This window comes from Apteryx mantelli, chromosome 4 (assembly GCF_036417845.1).
Source record: "Apteryx mantelli isolate bAptMan1 chromosome 4, bAptMan1.hap1, whole genome shotgun sequence".
Lineage (NCBI taxonomy): Eukaryota > Metazoa > Chordata > Aves > Apterygiformes > Apterygidae > Apteryx > Apteryx mantelli.
In genome coordinates this window covers 33,633,396-33,651,377 of record NC_089981.1, presented here as the reverse complement: position 1 = coordinate 33,651,377, position 17,982 = coordinate 33,633,396, and the positions used below count along the sequence as shown (strand labels likewise).

The following is a 17,982-nucleotide window of genomic DNA, read 5'->3' as shown; positions in this document are numbered from 1 at the left end:
AAGTTAATGTAATTGCAACAGAGACAAATATGCCACTAAGTTTAATACAAAGGAGGATCTTTTTGACTCTGCTTTATTTTGAGCTGTTCTTTGCATTTGCTCTATTGTTAGTGACTGTAATAAAATACAAGTGGGGACTTGCAAAATTGGTTATTAATTTATGCAGCATCTAAGGGAACCTCAGTATTCTGGAAGTCACTAGTTCAAACAGCTTGATTAGCCAGATCATGGTCATGCTGATGTTCCTGCTGCTGTTTCAACCATGAGATATTTTGTTTAATTCATCCACCTGATATTTTTTTCTTATACCAGAAGAGGTCATTGTCATGATAATATTCAGTAGTGGGTCTGCAGAACAGATATTTACCCTGGCAAAGATCATGTTGCAGTAATAGGAACTTCTGCTAGTCTGAATAGTAGCAGAAATTCATTGTGTATGTCATGATGGTACTTAAAAGCCAAACATTCTGGACGTGCATTATGCCACCCCATACAGTGCTGCAGACTGCCACATCTGAGCAAAAGCTCTTGCTTGCTCTGCTGGAATTGTGTGAAGATGTAATGCAGGCTGCAGTTGGTCTTTGAGCCTTACATGCTCTCATTAGGGGAACTGACCAATGAGAGCATATGTCTGACACGATTAGGCAGCTGGCTAATCAAACGAAATGCAGTGGCTAACCAATTAGTGTTCTGGTTGGTCAGCAACCAGCTGGAAGGTATACACTGAGCACATGTCCTGTGCATGGGCAGGCTCAGAAAGGTATCCTGATTTTCTGAAGTGAGGGGAGGAAAGAAAGCTCATGGATGTAGCTGCAGGGAGGAAGGGAGAAGGGATGCAGTAAGGTATCACAGTAGGAAAAGTGGAATGTGACAGTATTGGTTTGTAGAGTCTGCAATACTTACTCACTTGAGGTGGGTATCTACCATATCTTGATATATATGGAATTACCTCTTGGTTTTTTATTACTTAGGTAAAAAAGTGAAAGCTTTTTGCTTGATTTTTAAGAACTAAGTAAATGTTAACAATCGAGCAATGTAAGCATCCTTATAGAAGAGAGTTATTTTTAACTTCTATATTATATAAACTATGATAAAATATATGGCATCACAAAATAAGCCAAGAAGTGAACAATATATTGCTTACTCAGCCTGTTGATAAAGTGATGTTAGTTTAAACAAATTTCTAAATCGAATCTGTTTACTTAGTGTGTTATTGTCTGTAGTTTATTTGGTATGATCATCAGCCTCTAATACTTTACTTTTTCTCTAGTTTCCAGGTACATGCATAAGAACAGAATAGGCATCAGGCTATGGAAATATGAGATTTAACCAGTGTGTAATTGACCTTCAATCTCAATTTATGTTCTGTAAAGGACTCTAATGATGCCTCTCTTGAATGTTCTGTGCACTGATTATATAAATTATGGATAGTAACAAAGTATATTAAAAATAGAATCTGTAATATGTCTTTGGAAGACTTTGTGAAAGGTGTTCCATACTTAGAGATATTAGGTGTCCTGAGATACAGTGGGATTAAAATTTAAGATTAAAATATCTTACATATAGCAGTGTATTAAATTCTATAAAGACACTTCTTTAGTTAATATTTGCAACTATTCAATCTGCACTTTTGAAGACGTGTAGAAGTAGTTTTATATGGTGTGGTTTTTAGCATTTTCTCATTTCTGAAGTGAGAAGTCTGAAATAAAAATCATGTAGAGAAAGATATGACTTAAAGTGCAAAGAAGGAAACTAAAAGGACTGGCATAATGTTTTCACACAAGTAAATGCTCTGATTATTCTGAGGTTTCAGCAGCCACAGTCAAGAGTACCTTGAGTTGTTCAACATTTTCAAACCGGTATTTATTTAAATGCCTACCTCTGAAATTTTAAGCACTGGGTCAATTATTTAAAGAAGCTGTAATCCCTGAACATAACTTTGAAAGACAATGAATGCTAATGGTAGAATCCATCATCTTGCAATAGCTGTGTTTATATAAGGCTCTTCTATTGCTATTAAATGAGATTGACCACACTTGCATTGAATCCGAAATAGTAATTAGTACTTTTTAAAATGGTCTGATATTTCCCAGATTGCTATTAAAAGAAGTATTTGGTGTACAAATTAAATTTACACTGTTTTGAATAATATGTAATATAGTGACCATCAGTTTCTGTTGTTCATTGATCAGAAACAGAGGTTTCTGTAGTATGATGTAGTAACCCATAAAGCCTAGTGTTTTGGGATCTGTGGTTATTTAGATTTAAATTACCTGTGCATGATTCTCTCCTGTGTTTAAAATATGTAATATAACTATTATGGAAATAAATAAAAGCAACATCTTTCTTTCTTTCTTTCCTTCCTTCATCTTTACATACTTTCAACTCAGAAAATCACGATCTGAATGTTGTAAGAATTGTCCCACCCTGTATGTTTTATCTTCTACCTACCTCAGCTGATCAAGAATACTTTCTCAACTCCCATTGAGCTCAGTGGGTCTAATTTGAACTGATTGGATTTAGGAGTTAATTCTATGCTTGAAGGGCCATCTTGTAGAGCGCTTTGTAGATAGCTTGCATCATTGCAGTAAGAAAATCTAGGTTAAGCTTTTTTACTTTAGTCTGTCAGTCATTTGGATAAACCATGTCAGGTCATTTAATGTTCAGTGTGTTAAAAGTACCATTTTAAAACTGAGAAGTCAATGGTCAGAGATTTTTAGAAGCTCCACACTTCATTGTTATTCCTGATAAATTATCATCAACTTACATGTTCACAGTCTGTGTTGCTTGAATTTATGACCTAGGAATATCCATGGTCAAAGAAGCTAAAGATGAACAAGTTTTCTGAGCAGCATCTTAGCTAAAACTTTTCCTTTTCTGGACTTGAAGTGAAACATTAAATTAGTTAGGGTTTTGGGGAGAGGCTGAACAAGCATTCCTTTTTAAAGTAAAGAGGTCCTTGTCTTTTGTCATAGCTGGCTACCAGTCAAGTTCCTACTGCTAAAGAACAACAACACACAGTACAGGTTTGGTAGGATTCTCTCAGTATGTCTATGCCTTCTGTAAATGATGTTATTGAAATTCAAGTAATGAAAACCTTGGATTATTCCTCCACAATTACTGATCCATCCTAGGTGATGGCTTTCATCCACATCTCTGACTATTCCTTCCTTAAATGAAGAAATTCTGTAAAGGCTAAGACTGTTTATATAAAGTGCTTAATATAGAGTGCTTAAATGTCAATGGCAGAGATCAATATTAAAATTGAGTTAAATGACCAGAGTACATTATTTTCATGTGATTTCTTTGAGTCCTCTAGAAACTATGTATTTTAGTATTTATGAAGGCACACTGTCAAAATTGTTTCCCTACTGCAAATGGAGAAAAGAGTACCAACCTCAAAATAGAAGTTAAATTAACCTCAAACGAGTAAACAATCCAGATATGAATGTTTCCTTCAAGCCTTCAGTGTCAGTAAATCCAACCCAAACTAGATGTAAAGCATATGATATTATATGGATTATATTTGCAATTGTTTTGTCACTATGGTTATAAAACTTTGAAATAACTGAACGGTGATTTTTTTTTATTATTATTATTTTTTAATACTGGTGTGATATCAATGGAATAAAGGAGTGTTTGTGCCCTCAGCAATAGTTGTAGCATATTTCATGGCCTTTGACTCCAAGGGTTGAGACTTTCCAAGATGCTTTAGACATATTGGCACTGCCTGAGAGATGAACATGTAGTCTGTGCTTCTGTTTGTATTTGGATATGTATGTTTACTATTGTCTCTCTCAGGTTAAGCTGCCTTATAAAAGGTAGGTGGTTTCTTGGTGGGTTTTGTACCCAAATATTTTCCAAACTAATTGTTAAACTCTGTTAATATTTGGCTTTTTGTGTCCATTTTAAAAAGTATAATTCAATTGGTGTAATCTGTCATTTTGAGATCACCGATAGTTCCGAATACTATAGAGATTACATATTCCTCCTAGAGATGGGAAAAGCTGCAAGAAATCTTTACGAAACCTTTAAAATATTAAGCAAGTGTTACAGTTATGCTCGCTAATATGTAAATTTCAAAAAATGTCTTCTGTGCTTCAGGTCACACTTTCCCAAGTGACATTGATTCCATAAGCACCTTTGAAAATCTGTCTATCGATGTCTACATAATTCTCTTAGAGCCTGCTTTGGTGAAATAAGCTTAAAGATATCTTGGAGCATCTTCTCTTTCTGTTCTTTATATCCATTTTTTTCCAATCCAGGAGTAAGAACTAGTCTAAGTTCATTCTTGTTATGATCTCTGAGATCAAAGAAATGTTGTAACATTCATTATTTCGTATTTGTGGTGTCCAAGGAGCATTGAACAGGGAGATTAGGGAGACCAACCTTTAAATATTATGTGCTTCTTATGGGGGAGGGGGAGAGGAGGAAACCCTGTGGTTAGTCTAATTATTTTCCTTCTACTTGAAAACAGGCATATTTTTGCTAGATGAAAATTTTTGAAGTTGATTATAATCACTGTTCCTTTTTGCTTTTAAGCTTTTCATGTAATAGGAAATTATTTGGTATTCGTATGTTAAATTCAGTTTCAATCAATTGGGCATATCCAGCCTTCTGAATTTTTGAATTTTTCTTCATTCATGAGTGAAGAAATATCTATTTTTAAGCTTGAAAGTTGATTTTCAAACATGCTGTAAACAAGTTGTATTTGGATTGAATTCTGTTATTACATGTTTAACTACTAATAATTTAAAACCTCATAATGAAAGGAAAAAATGATTTGGGTACTCAAGTTGAAATGCCCTAGATATTTTGGAATACAGGCATTATATTTAAATCCAACATTTTCAAAGTATCTGTCCAGTTTGGGGCATTGCAAATCAATTTGAAAAGTAATGGTTTAATCTGGTTTGGAATACTGGTTTAGTGACAGTCATCTGGGGGAGAAAAGACTGTGCTTCATGTTCAGCAATTCTTAGGAAGCTGTCAAGTGTCAAAGCTGCTGACTGTCTTAGACTATAGAAAGTTGTTTGTCCTGCAAGTTGGTGTGCCAGCTGAAGACTGCTGCCCCTAACTGCTTGTCCCTGCCCTTCTGCCAGATGTTGCTCATCTGGAGGAAATAGTTTTCCCTCATCCACTTCAGTGCATGTCAGCTGGAAAAGTTCATGCCCATTTTTCAGTAGTTTTAAGCTAACCTGTTCTTTATAGTACAGTACAGGATTCTGGGGTTTGTTTCACCTGAAAATAGTATTTGCCTGAACTAGTTTCCTGACCATTTGTGCAGCTGATGTTATTGCATGACTAGGGCCAGGAACACAGGTCACATTAACCTATCACAGCTGAGTATAGTTTAATGTGACGCTTAACAAGTTGTGAGCACAGGGACCAAAATTTAAAAGGAGCTTTTAAAATTCCCTTTGTGTTTGTATTTTTACCTGTATAATCCTGACAGTTTTTTAATGTTTCATTTCTTTATTTTCTTACTTTGCTAGATCTTTTGTTGCCTCATCTCCTTCTACTGTGTAGTGTAGTTCCCAAAAGTCTTAAGTGGCTTGTGAGGCTCTTTCTAAGGATATACTTTCTGGTAACTATAGGTTCAGTTTTTTTCTCCTCCTTTCATACCTTAATTAGCCAGATTAACAGTTGATATGTATTTTTTCTCACTATAAGCTGGAACTTTTACATACTATTTGTAGCATTAGCTTTGTTCAAGAGTTGGAAAAGATATATGAATATCTTATATGAAAGTTACATGAGGGGTAATTACCTGCTGATTTGTTGAACTCTTTTCAGTTTAATGTGGTTAGATTCTTCCCAAAGACTGAGGAACAGGGGATGAAAAGGCTTGAAATTGATTATTTAGGTTTTTCTAAGATGGACTACTTATTCCTGCTGCAGGAAGGTAGTCCATTTCCCTTGCCAGTGCAATAGTTATCTTCCTCATCATGAGAAAGTCCCTAACAAGAATCTGCAATTATTTGTTTTTGCAGGAGGAGCTGGAGTGTTTTGAAGTAACAGGTTCATGGAGTGTTAGCTTGAACAAAGTGGAGACCCACTATCAATTATTAAGACCAATAAGAAAGTGGGAGGATCAGAGAAATAGCCTGTCCTGTAGCATCATGATAAAAGCAATTGCATTAGAAAAGGATTCCAGTCATATATGATGTAAACTTCAAACTTTAACAATTTACTGCAGAGAAAGAGGTAATTTATAATTAGAAATACTTTATAGTGTGAGGCCAGTTCTGCAATTGTAGGACTTTACAACTATCATCTCATTGAATTGAAAGTGCTTATTTCCTTAAAGGTTAAAATTTACTTCTGTAAAAGTGTTGCTGAAGTATAGTCAGAATTACAATGGCAATCCTGTTATTACAGCACTTAAATAAAAAAGTAAAAAAAAAAAAGTATGCAAAAGATTAGGATTTTAGTAGCAAGTACTAGATTTAGAAAAAGAAAAGCACATCTGTTTTCAGATTTTTCAAATGACTTTCAACTTGGATTCATGCTCAACTTGACCAGAGATTAAGTTTTGTCAGTGAATAATAGAATCATTCAACACCCTGGTTAGAAATCAGGGTTGACAGCTAATGTGATTTGAATGTGAAAGATGTTTTGGTGAAATTTTTGCCTTAATCAGAAAGAGGGTTGAGGATGTTTAAAATACTCTGAGCAAAATACCTTAAAAAAAAAAAAATCCTAGAAGCAAATTAATGAGTCTGGACAATGTAAATTATTCTATGATTTTTTTTAATTACATTTTTTCTCTTTGAGGACTCCAGTAATAATTTTCAAGAATTGGCAGCATCAGATTGATAGCACCATCCTCTGTTTTTACTGCATGGATGTTAGGGAATGACAGTTATGTGGTCTGCATAACTGTTGCATTTTGTTGTATAATAGAAGTGCTATAAATATACAGATTTAGTGCTAGCTTTTTATTTTATTCTGTCTGTTTTATATCTGGCAAGTTGGGATGTCTGTGGATTTTTTTTTCTTTTAAATTATTGATAGGGTGATGATTAATTAAAATCTTAAAATTTTTTTCATCTGTGTGTGCTCCAAATACCTGGAGTCACAGCAAGTATTTCCTTATAGTAACAGCAATAGCAGCAATGATATCTGAAATATTTCTATTCTGATAGTTCTCATTTGTCCCAAGTGAAACTGGAGATCTGTTGTGCTGGATGTTGTATACAGCAGTGGTTATCTGTGCCCTGAAGGTATGGAAAAGATGAATAACGTGCGTAAAAAATACAAGCAGTTGAACATCATTAAAGGAGCTCAGATTGATACCTGCCTTACAAATTTGGATTATGGTAAACTGAAAGGAGGGAGAAGGATGGACGCAGTTTCTACCAGCTAGTTGATCACTGAGCAGTATTCTAAAAACATTGCAGAATGGGTGAGACATAAGAAGAGACTAGAAGGAAAATGAGATAATACTTTTTTTTTTTTTTTTAAATGAGGAGCATTTCCTATGAATAAGAATCATCCTGGAGCTGGACAGGGGAGGCTGGAATCAGTGTCAAAGTAGATAACCAGATCAAGTAGGAAAAGACTAAAGTTTTTAAAAAGCCTAAATGTTTGTGTTTGGGGGTGAGGAAAGGAGAAGAAATGGATTGAAGTAATGAGTCAAGGAGATAAAATTTCTTGCTCTTTTTTCTAGCTGCCTTTGGATAGACATCCTTTTGGGGAGTTTAAATCCACTTCTGTGTGAAAGGATCGAGTGTCGCAAGGAACTTTTCACTTTGTTTCTCCCTTTGCAAGTGGAAGAAGCAGGCTACTTCCATGTTCTCTGCTAACTTCTGCCAATTCAGTGAACATGTTGAAAGGATTGATTGTGGGATAGGAAAGCAAGTTTAAGACCTGGAATCATTCTTTCCATGGAAGTGAGCAAGTTTCAAGTTTCAGAGAGAGTGCTTTGTTGCAAAATCATTGAAATAAAACAAGCATAGACAAAGTAATTGTGTCTTGTGCTAAGTTATTAACATAAAACCACACTTTTTCTTTTTTTTCACAAATTCTTACTGTGTGAAGCTCTTCAATATTGAATTGTGCTAGTTACTTAATAGGGGTTAGCTTACAAAAAAGTAAACAAGTGTGGACCCTGATCCAGTGAATGTCCTCATACTTAAATGTGGCCATCCTAAGGAAATACATGTATTAAACATTTCTGATACTTTTGCAAATGAAACATTTTGAGTTTTACATTTAGCTCACTGAACATGCATCTTATTTTATTCTTTATGTACAAAAGAGGGTATAATCACATCAGTCCACTTTAGAAAGCCTATAGGGGAGGAAATTTGAGGCAAATCTTAAAAAACAACAATAAACTTTTTTACTTGTTTTGATCTCCATGTTTCATAATGGTAGTGTAGTGCAAAGAAACAATGAAATCTTTTAAATGTAACCTTCTAGTAAGCATTAGGTGGCAGTAGTGTGTTGTATTTGGCAACTGCTTTGTCTTTTTTTTTTTTTTTTTAATCTTCCACAATCTTTATTGCAGTGTAATAAATGGAGAAAAAATGTATTTTATTTCTTAAGCTGTTTATAAAATACTGATTTAGGGTTGTTCTGGCTCTATGTGGCTGTAAGGGCAGCTGTTGTCTGGGATACTTCTTCTATATGTAGGTGTGATTAGAATACTGTAGTTTCTGGACAATATTCATGACTTATTTTTCTGATACACACTACCTAACAGTGATAACATTAACTGCAAATATTCTGATGAGGTGTATGTCATTAATGACTAAATGTGTTTATTTTTGCAGTCTTTACCTTTTCATACACTGTTACCATTTTTGAAGTTAATGTTGCCTGTTAGATGAAATTTCTTCTTTTATGCTTGTGTTTGTTTTTTATCTAAGAAAAGAAAGAGTAAATTTAGGCTTAAGGAAATGTTGGCAGGAATATAATTAACCTATGAGCATAGTGTTTTTATTGCTCCAGATCTGGGACAAGATAAATTGTAGTAGAGAGTTAACTTGTGCCCTTTTGGAGGTCTTCCCCCCACACACATACACACCCCACCCCATCCTTGCTTCTCACAGGTAAAGGAGCTCAAGGAATTTGGAACTGGTGTTGCATTGTATTAATTTGGCAGAATGATCAATTAATAGAACAGGAGCCTGAAAGTGTTGACAGAACATGCTGCTTAATTAGTACCTGACGAACCATGTAGGCCACAGAGCACAGAGTGTAATGTTGCTTCAGGATGGCTGCGTACAAGACCTTTATGTGCAAAATGAAGCCTGTAGAAAAGCTAAAAAAAAGAATGTTTCCGCTTAGTCCTAGTGAAGGAAGTCTTCACTGCTGAAAACTTCCTTCCCCTTGTGAAGTTGGGGATACTTAAGTTCTTCACAGAGAAACATAGTAACTTGAAGTATCAAGCTTTTCTGGTAGGAGTCTTGCTCTTAAAAGTCACATAGCCTTTCATTTGCATAGTTTTTTTTTAATGTAAGAGGTGGTTGTGGAATTAGATGAAATATATTTTAAATTCTATAATTTTAATTCTTACTGCTTCAGAGCATAATAAAGAAAGAAAGAAATGCTAGGCCAGAAAGATTTCTTGATGGCTTATGTGATAGGATGGCAACTGAAATCATTGCAAGTTGAAAGCAGGTAGCACCACAAGTCTTTAAGGTGCTGTAACTGGTCTTCTATTACGTATTAGTTTGTAATAGTTTTTCAATTGAAAATTGAGTAGCTTGGAATTGAAAAGCACTTTGAGTTTTGCAAGATAGTACTGCAAGAATTACTCAGTTACTGGTAATTAGATTCTTCCATTCATATGTATAAATATATTGATAATTCATATTATTCATTCAGGAATTCTCCCTCTTCCCATGATAGGAGAAAAGTTATGTGCTTAAGGAAATTTTTTTTCAAAATGAATGTATTTTCTCTAGCAGTTTAAGCTTCTCTGTTTTTTCTGAAATAAACCACTTTCCTTTTTAGAATACTTCTCTTGAATAAAAGTGCCTCACTCATGGATTATTGTAGAGTACTTCAGATTTTTTTTTTCTCATCCTGACCTAATTTAATGATTTCACATGGTGCAGTTGGAAAATGGCTTCTTTCTCTGACCTTTCAGTGAAAGCCACATGGTGGGGACCAAGTGCACGTTTGTTACCTTTTTTACTTGACCAGTACAGGTGGCTAAAGTATGTGCCTCTTTTAAATTTAGTTATCCAAAATTTCACATTCCAGTTTAATGAACAATTATATAATTTACAAAGTATGAAGGTCTGACAGTTTTGATTTAAATCCATTACAGGATGGATTCTGCAAGAAAAAAAACGAGTTCAACCCTACAGCAGTAGCAGCTAGTCTGTGTAGATTCTATACCATGCCCAGAACCAGAGTAAATGATCATTTGGATTCAGTGTGCTTGATTGCTTAAATATATCGATCATATACATTGCATAGAGAATACTGAATACATATGTTAATTCTATTACATGCTGATAAAGATTTGTGGCTGGAACCTATTCAGTGTGGCGACTTATGTAAAATTAACAAAAGCGTTAGCCTTAAATATAATTACATAGTTCTGGCATGTTGTAATTTCATTATAGGTTTTCTTTTTTGTTCTGTGTCCAGCAGAGAAACTGTTCAGCTCTGTATTTTGGTGCTCTGTTCATTAATCAGTAACTTTCAATAAATACTGAATAATTTAATTAAAAATATTGCCACAAGCCTTATAATAACATAGGATAGAATGGGATATATGCAATTTTGTTGGGGGGGAAACCCTACTCTCCTATATTGTGTTATGCTTAACTGTAGAACTTCAAATACACAAGCTTAATTTCTTGGACAGTTCTAAACATAAATTTATTGAGCTTTGAGACTGATAGAGAGAAAATGCCTGGTTTTGGAATGATTTCATGAGATCTGAGGCCTTGACAAATCACACTTTAAACTGCCTGAGGACACAGATTTCAGGGAGGGTACCTTCTGTCAAAAACCTGAAGTCAGTGGGAACTTTGCCACAGAGGCAAGATGTGGCAAACAACCACTAGCTGTGATGTTAGTCTCTCATGTTCCCAGTCTGCAATATGAGACTTTCAGATAGGCACTTCTGGATCAAAGTATTTTAAGCAACAAAACTTTCATTTCCAGATGTAGTTTTAGAAAGAGGAGGGATGATGCAGGGATCTTAGTTGTCCAAACTTCATTCCAAAGCTATAGGAATCATGACACTGGCTTTATGTGGGTATAGAAAATAAAGTTGAGTACAAATATTCAGAATGTCAGCCTACCATATTATTTTGATTCTTGAAATGATCTTAGGCGAGTTTTTGATTTCTTAGATGTTTATGGATGTGGTTTAAACATTGTGGTCACGTGGCCAGAATAAGGCATCTTGCTTCAGGAATTTCTTTCTTATAATGCCTGATATATAGATAATTAGAGAAATTAATACAATTATGTGGCCAAATCCAGCCCATCTTTAGAAGTTAATTTCTCTTGATTTGTGGTCATTTGGTCAGATCTATGCAGATTTTTGTTGTTGGTTTGAATCTAGCCAAGGCTGATGGTGTCTTAATTGCTACCACAGAGCAACCATTTGGCCTTCGTCAGATGAGTATTGTCATAGTACATTCCCAATGGATGGCTGTCTGCCTTACAGAAGGTACCATCAAAGTTTTCATTAATTGGTCCCCTTGTTGGTGTTTATGGCAGAGAGGCCAAAAGCTGCATATGAACAGACACTCTATGTTGGGGTGAGATTTACTGGCAAGTCCAGTAAGGAAACTAGTACATACATTGTAAGCAAGGGTAAAGGATGTTGTAAGCAAGGGTGTTCCTCCTAAGAACAGCCAATCTGGCATTAAATTTACTCTGATTTTTAAAAAGGCAGAGAAATGTAACAAGAATTCACAGACTATAGTTGGAAATTAAATAGGACAAAACTGGTTAATATTTTTCTTCTTTAATGTCGACTGTCTTGCAGGTTTCTTTTAATACGATGTGAAGTGTTATGATGAGCTCTGTAGTCTATAGACAAATTTGCATGTATCTATGAATACTTCTGTCAGATGAGAACATTTGACAGTATTTTGTGTCCTGACCTCATTAGCTTAGCCTGTATATAATAACAAGTATAGTTGATAATGTGTAAAGATTGCATAAAACATTCATTTAGAAAATCTTTTCAACTATAGTTTGCAATTTTGAAATTTTTATGTTCGTGTTATCTCCTGCCTTTTGTCCTTATTGTCTTGTTAAAAGACTTGGACTTTATTATATTGCAGGGCATGTACTAGTAATGATTTGTGCATTTTGTCATTTAGCACAGCACTCTTGTTTGTTGCTAAACTTTGTATATGCCAAGACTGTTTGTGTTAGGCTCTCTCTAATGTTTGCCCAGTTATGCCCATCTTATCTTTAAAAAAAATTTAATTTATTATTTTTATTATAATGCAAAATAAAATAATAGGTATGACTTATTAATCAAATAAAATGTCATATATGTCCTTGAGAGAGAACGGTGCCTCTGAAATTGGAATATATTGGCTCTATATTGGGCTTTTGATACAGGAATAAATATGATAGAACCATCAAATACTGATAATGGGATTTTAAAAGGGCTTGGTATTAACCTGAGCAGTTCCAGTCAGCAGGCACAATCTCATTCTATTGGATTTCTAGCCATGGATTTGGTCATATTAGGGGAAGATCATGGCTTGGGTTTCTCTCTCATTCTGACTGCTTCCACCCTTTCCCTCCCTCTCATTCTTTTCCTCTTCCGAACAGCATGTTATCTGACTCTTCTCGTGTCCACTTGCAGTCACTCATCCAACTCCTCCATCAGCAGAAATGGATGTCATTGATGTGTACTGCTGTTATGTCGTTGTATCGCATCCTTATCCATGATGACTTCCATTTTTTTGATGGTAATCCAGCTAGCCCTTTAAATATATGTTCCCTGACTTCTACCTCTTCTGTTTGCACTGTTGATTCAATTCTGTCATTCATCAAAAATGGTATCCTCATCAGATCATGAAGCACTGCCTTATCTGTAAAGTTTGAGTTGAGTTCCTCCTCCCTGATCATTACATAGTATCTTTCATCACTGCTTGTTTTTTAATATAAATTCAGGTTGTTCTACAAATTCCAGGGGGTATTATAGTGTAGATAATGAACATTATGGCTTCCTGTCTTCTTTCATCTTAGTTCTGTTCTTTTAACAGTAACAGAAAAAGTAAATGGATAATTCATACTCTTCTGGAAATCTTATTCTGTCTGCATTATATTAAACAAATACTGTCAGGCTATAAATTCATCATAGCTATTAGTGTGTGTCTAACATGGAGAAATGGGAGAAGGATGCTAAGAGATACAAAGTTGACTCTTATTTACAACTTAGATTTAGTCATTAAACGTAGACCCTGCAAAAGCACAGAAGTATTTGAATGCATGCAAGTAATACTGTTGAAATCTTAGGGCATGATTCACTCAGACCTTACAGCATATCTTTAGCTTATAAAGATATCCCCTATTGAAATAAAGCAAGAAACCAAGATTTGCATCTAGACTTGCAGATTTAATTTGTCAAAGTGATTCCATGGTGAAATTATAGATAATTTCAGAGTTAAAATCTCCTTTAATTTGATAATTTAGTTTAGAGATTTACTATTCTATAAATACTGGTAGCTTGGTGGTCGCTTTGGTGCATTGTATTAAATCCAGTATAGTCTGATAACTTTTTAATTTTTTAGATCTAATGACTTCATTATTGTTCTATGTTTGTTTTTACTTTTGAATTTTAGAACCTTAATAATAGTTTTCGTTGCAAAAAAAAAAAAAACCTGAAAGATGGATAATAAAAATTGAAAAGTCTAAAACTTCTCTGAAATTATTATCTTGGGGGAGAAGGTTAAGATTTAATGCAGCCACATGTGGTTCATTCTTTTAATACTACTTTTCATTCTCTGTAGAAGGTTTTCCAAATGTTTGACAGCTTTGCTTGAAATACTGAAAAGTAGGGCAAAGCCATAGCAAATAAATGGAGAGTACTTCTTATTTCAGCCCTGGAATCATTTAAAGTTGATCTACTTCATTTGCCCCTGTCAGAAAGAATAGAAAAATTAATTTTTAAATAGGATCACTTAAAAACAGTGTAATTTTAAGTTTTTACAGATATCAGTTAACTTAATATTTTAGTAAATTAGACCCTTTTTTTCATAATTTAAATTAGACAAGAGCAGAAGCAGTATTTAAAGCCTCCTGTTTTGACATATGGAATTGGGATGTGGTGCATTTTAAGGTTTGGTGGTTGTGTATGTTTTTTTTTGTTTTTTTTTTTTTTTAAGATGAATACCCTTTATACACAGGGCAAAATAAATCGCAGTAATGTATTAAATAACTATAAATAGGAATGAATAGTATTTTTTTTACCTTCTTTTCTAAATATCAGTCCTTTCAATTTGTCATGTGGAAAAGTAGTTACTGAGGAAAAGTTATATTATATAAAGCTGTTTAGTTATCATTTATTCCACAGTTTAGTGAGAGATTCCAAATTTAGTGTAAAACCGATGTCTGTATGCTTACCTTTCCTTCCCCAGTAATCTGTTGTATTAAGTTTATTCTCACTGGATGGGTGTTAATTTCTTTTGAAGAACAAATTCATTAGCGCCAGTAAGAACTGTGTACATTAAATTGATTTTACTAGAGTTTTTTGCTTGCTAATTTAAATTTGATTAAAATCAATCAACCCTATTGCGTTTATTGCATAAATTTAAGCAACTTGTATGAGTGTTAGGAGGATAGGGACCTTACTGTGTCATCTCTGTATTGCTCGATTTGCTCAACCAGATATATAGGACAGCTAACTCATCTTTTGGAATGTAGGTTCTTAAGGTCTGTTGGTATGGTTATTGAGGTATAATATCATTCAGTGGTTGACCAAATGGTCTTTAATGTCCATGTAGTTCAGGATTTAATTTTGCAATTCATGAAGTGCAGAAGGGACCAAACTTCACAGAATAGAAAGTAGGCAGAAATTATGAAGGTAGCAGTTGGATATCCAGTAGTATTTTCTAAATCCTTTATATAAACAACATGGGTGAAAACCATATATCTTGTATACAGTATAAACAAAAATATCAGTATTTTCTAGAGAGAAAGCACACTGAGAGGCCACAAAGTATAATTTGAGGGGTGTTTAGCTGTTGAACTTTTTAAGGATGATTGTGATATAAAGGCAAAATTTTGCAGCTGTTGTTTTGAAGATGTTGGGTAATAACGCAATGCAAGAATCGGTGAGAAGGTAACAGAGAAGTAAAGAGTTTATGAGCTCCTATCGATATGGTGGACCCAAAATGATTTTCAGAGCAAATCTGCAAATTTATTATTTGGTAAACTCAGCAACATTAACGCCTTTATGCTAATTGGAACAGAAGAAGCTTGCTTGCCTTCTTCCTTGTTTTTTATTTGGTAATAGCTATTAAAGGCAATAAATTAACATAATGAAATACGATTAATTTCCCTAAATTCTTAAAACGTTTCATGAATGTTTTCCAAACATTCAGATATTTATACAACTATGGTCTGAACTGTATCTCTATTTCAGAGTATGTTTGCCAGTTGGTATACTGTTCACTACTGCACCCAAACAGCTGAAATGTACAGTCCAGAGTATTTCAAAAATAAGACAAACTAGCTTGGGTTAATTACCATCAAGCAGATGTTTTAGAAAGATAAAATAAGAAATGATACTGTAATTGAAAAATGCATGAATCTAAATTTGTATTAGTCTGCTTGTCCGTTTCTGTGCAGCATTAAAATTATGACTTAGTCTCTCAGATTTATTGTTTAAACTGGGTTTTTAATTTGAACTTTGGATTTTGAGGTTTGTTTTTTCAAAAATTTTCAGAGATTTTGAAAACCTAAAAAGCAATTTTTACCCTTACATCAAGAGCTAGCATCCTTAAGAAATACTATGATGATGTGATGCTTGTGATAAACGTCAGGGGAATTAGCAATATTGTGTGTATGTATAGGGTATATTTTTATAGGTAACAGATAAACTAATATATTCCCACTTTTAACTTTTTAACTACTACTTTTTTTTTTAACTACTTTTTAACACTGACGGTAACTACAAAGCACCACATACTGTAAAACAATACAAACTTCAGCCTTCAGCAATGAAAAGAAGCTAGCAAATTTCTACCAACTATTACAGGTATAAAAAAGAAAACTAGATTGGGAATAACATCTCTTACTTTCTCCTTTCTCTCCTCCCTCTGTCATGTTCAGATAAACATCTTTGTTTTTGTAAAGTCCTATTAAGTAGTAGCATGTTAGCAAAGGTTACTACTGTGTTCAAAAGGAAAACTGACACTGTTGAAATATTTTTTTACACATCACTGAAACAGTTGCAAAGCAAACAGAAGTTATGCTAATCAGTGAATAAAACTAGTCTGGTCTTCAAATATATATATATATATATATCTTTAATTGAACAGTGTATTTGATCTGTAGTATCTGCCATCTTTATCCGTCTGTAAAACAGAGACACAGCTTTATTCCTTGAAAAGGATTTTGTGAAAATTGATGTTGTACTATTTAGACTATATGAAAGAAAGGCATTAAAAATGTAACTTTGTGTAAATATGCTGCCTACAAAGTTCTACAGAACCACATACTGCATTTCTATATACTCACATGACATGCAAGAGGTTGATCTGCTGACTGAGCAATTCAGAATTCAGAAAGAGAATAACAACTGAAAGGCTTGAAAGTCAACAAAATTAAAACATCGTTAAACTATTATAATTGATCTAGGGCTAAAAATCTGTATCTGCATAGCTTGCAAGAACCTGAAATTTCCTTTTTAAAAAAAAAAAGCCCGTCTAACTATGTTTGTAAATTTCTGGCTAAGTCATGGATGTAGACTAGTGTGTGTATGTGTGTGTATTACTCTGAAACTTTTAAGCAAAACCCTCAAATCTTATGCTGGCAAAATGCAAGGGAGTAGATGATTTCTTTTATGCTTGTCCACCCCCACCATCTCTGACTGCTGTCTAAAAAGACTGAAAGAGGAATTTTGAAAATCACTTTCTATAATACTTCAGTGCCAGGTCTTGGAGTTAGATATCTACTGTGTATCTCCAAGAACAGTGCTTCAAAAATATATAGGAATTGACTAATCAATATGTCACACTCCGCCCTCTGTTTTACTTGAAGTTGTAGAAATGTCACAAGATGAATATTCTTGCTCTAAAAAGCTTAAGATCTAGACATAAAACAAAAACAACAGACACAAAGACAAGAAATGGTGAAAGCATTAGTACAGTTTTACTGTACAGGCGGTTTCCTCCAGACTTTATTGGGATATCCTTTCAAAGAGAATGACCATGTCTCAGGGACAGTATGATAAAACACAATGGGACTTCTTTTAAAACTTAGTAGTGGAGATGGAAATATGTATCATGGATCAGTTGAGGTGGGAGAGGATAGTACTGGACGGTGAGCATTTTAAAAGCAAAGATGATCTGCTTAGTTTTGATAATGTAAAGAAAGGAGTGTCAGCAAGGACAGTAATGACACAGTCAAAGCATCAGGCTAAAAAAATCAATTTTTGCTGTAGCTTCCTGAATGAATATGAATGGAAAGATTGCATTTGTCAAGACATGATATGCAAGAGCTCCGTTTAAAAGCTTAGTTGTATAAAAAGAAGTACTGCAGGTTAAAAACATTATGCATAAAGAGCCAGAAAGATTTAAATATAGCCTAAGTGCAGTAATACAGCTGAAAATAGTGCTCAGGTGACAGGTATGAATGACACTTTGGAAGATAATTTGCACAGTTATTGAGAAATGAGATTGCAGGAGACATTGGGAGACTCTAACAGTTTGAGTAACAACTTACAACTGGATGCACAGAAGGAGACAAGCTAATAATTTAGGGTACAGGGAGATAGGTTGAATAGAGAGAAGACCTGTCAGTTTTCATTATGGA

The 17,982-nt window shown here is 34.2% G+C and overlaps 1 protein-coding gene and 1 long non-coding RNA gene across 4 annotated transcripts in view; one reads left to right on the top strand and one right to left on the bottom strand.

Annotated features, from left to right (window-relative positions):
• Positions 1 to 17,982, top strand: part of DNAJC24 (DnaJ heat shock protein family (Hsp40) member C24) — a 40,427-nt gene that overhangs the window by 7,167 nt on the left and 15,278 nt on the right. The window lies entirely within an intron of this gene.
• On the bottom strand, positions 13,916 to 16,862 carry LOC136992078 (uncharacterized). The gene is made up of 2 exons (XR_010884105.1): positions 16,687 to 16,862; positions 13,916 to 14,084 (listed from the first exon to the last, which is right to left on the bottom strand). It is a non-coding gene; the product is annotated as an uncharacterized lncRNA (long non-coding RNA).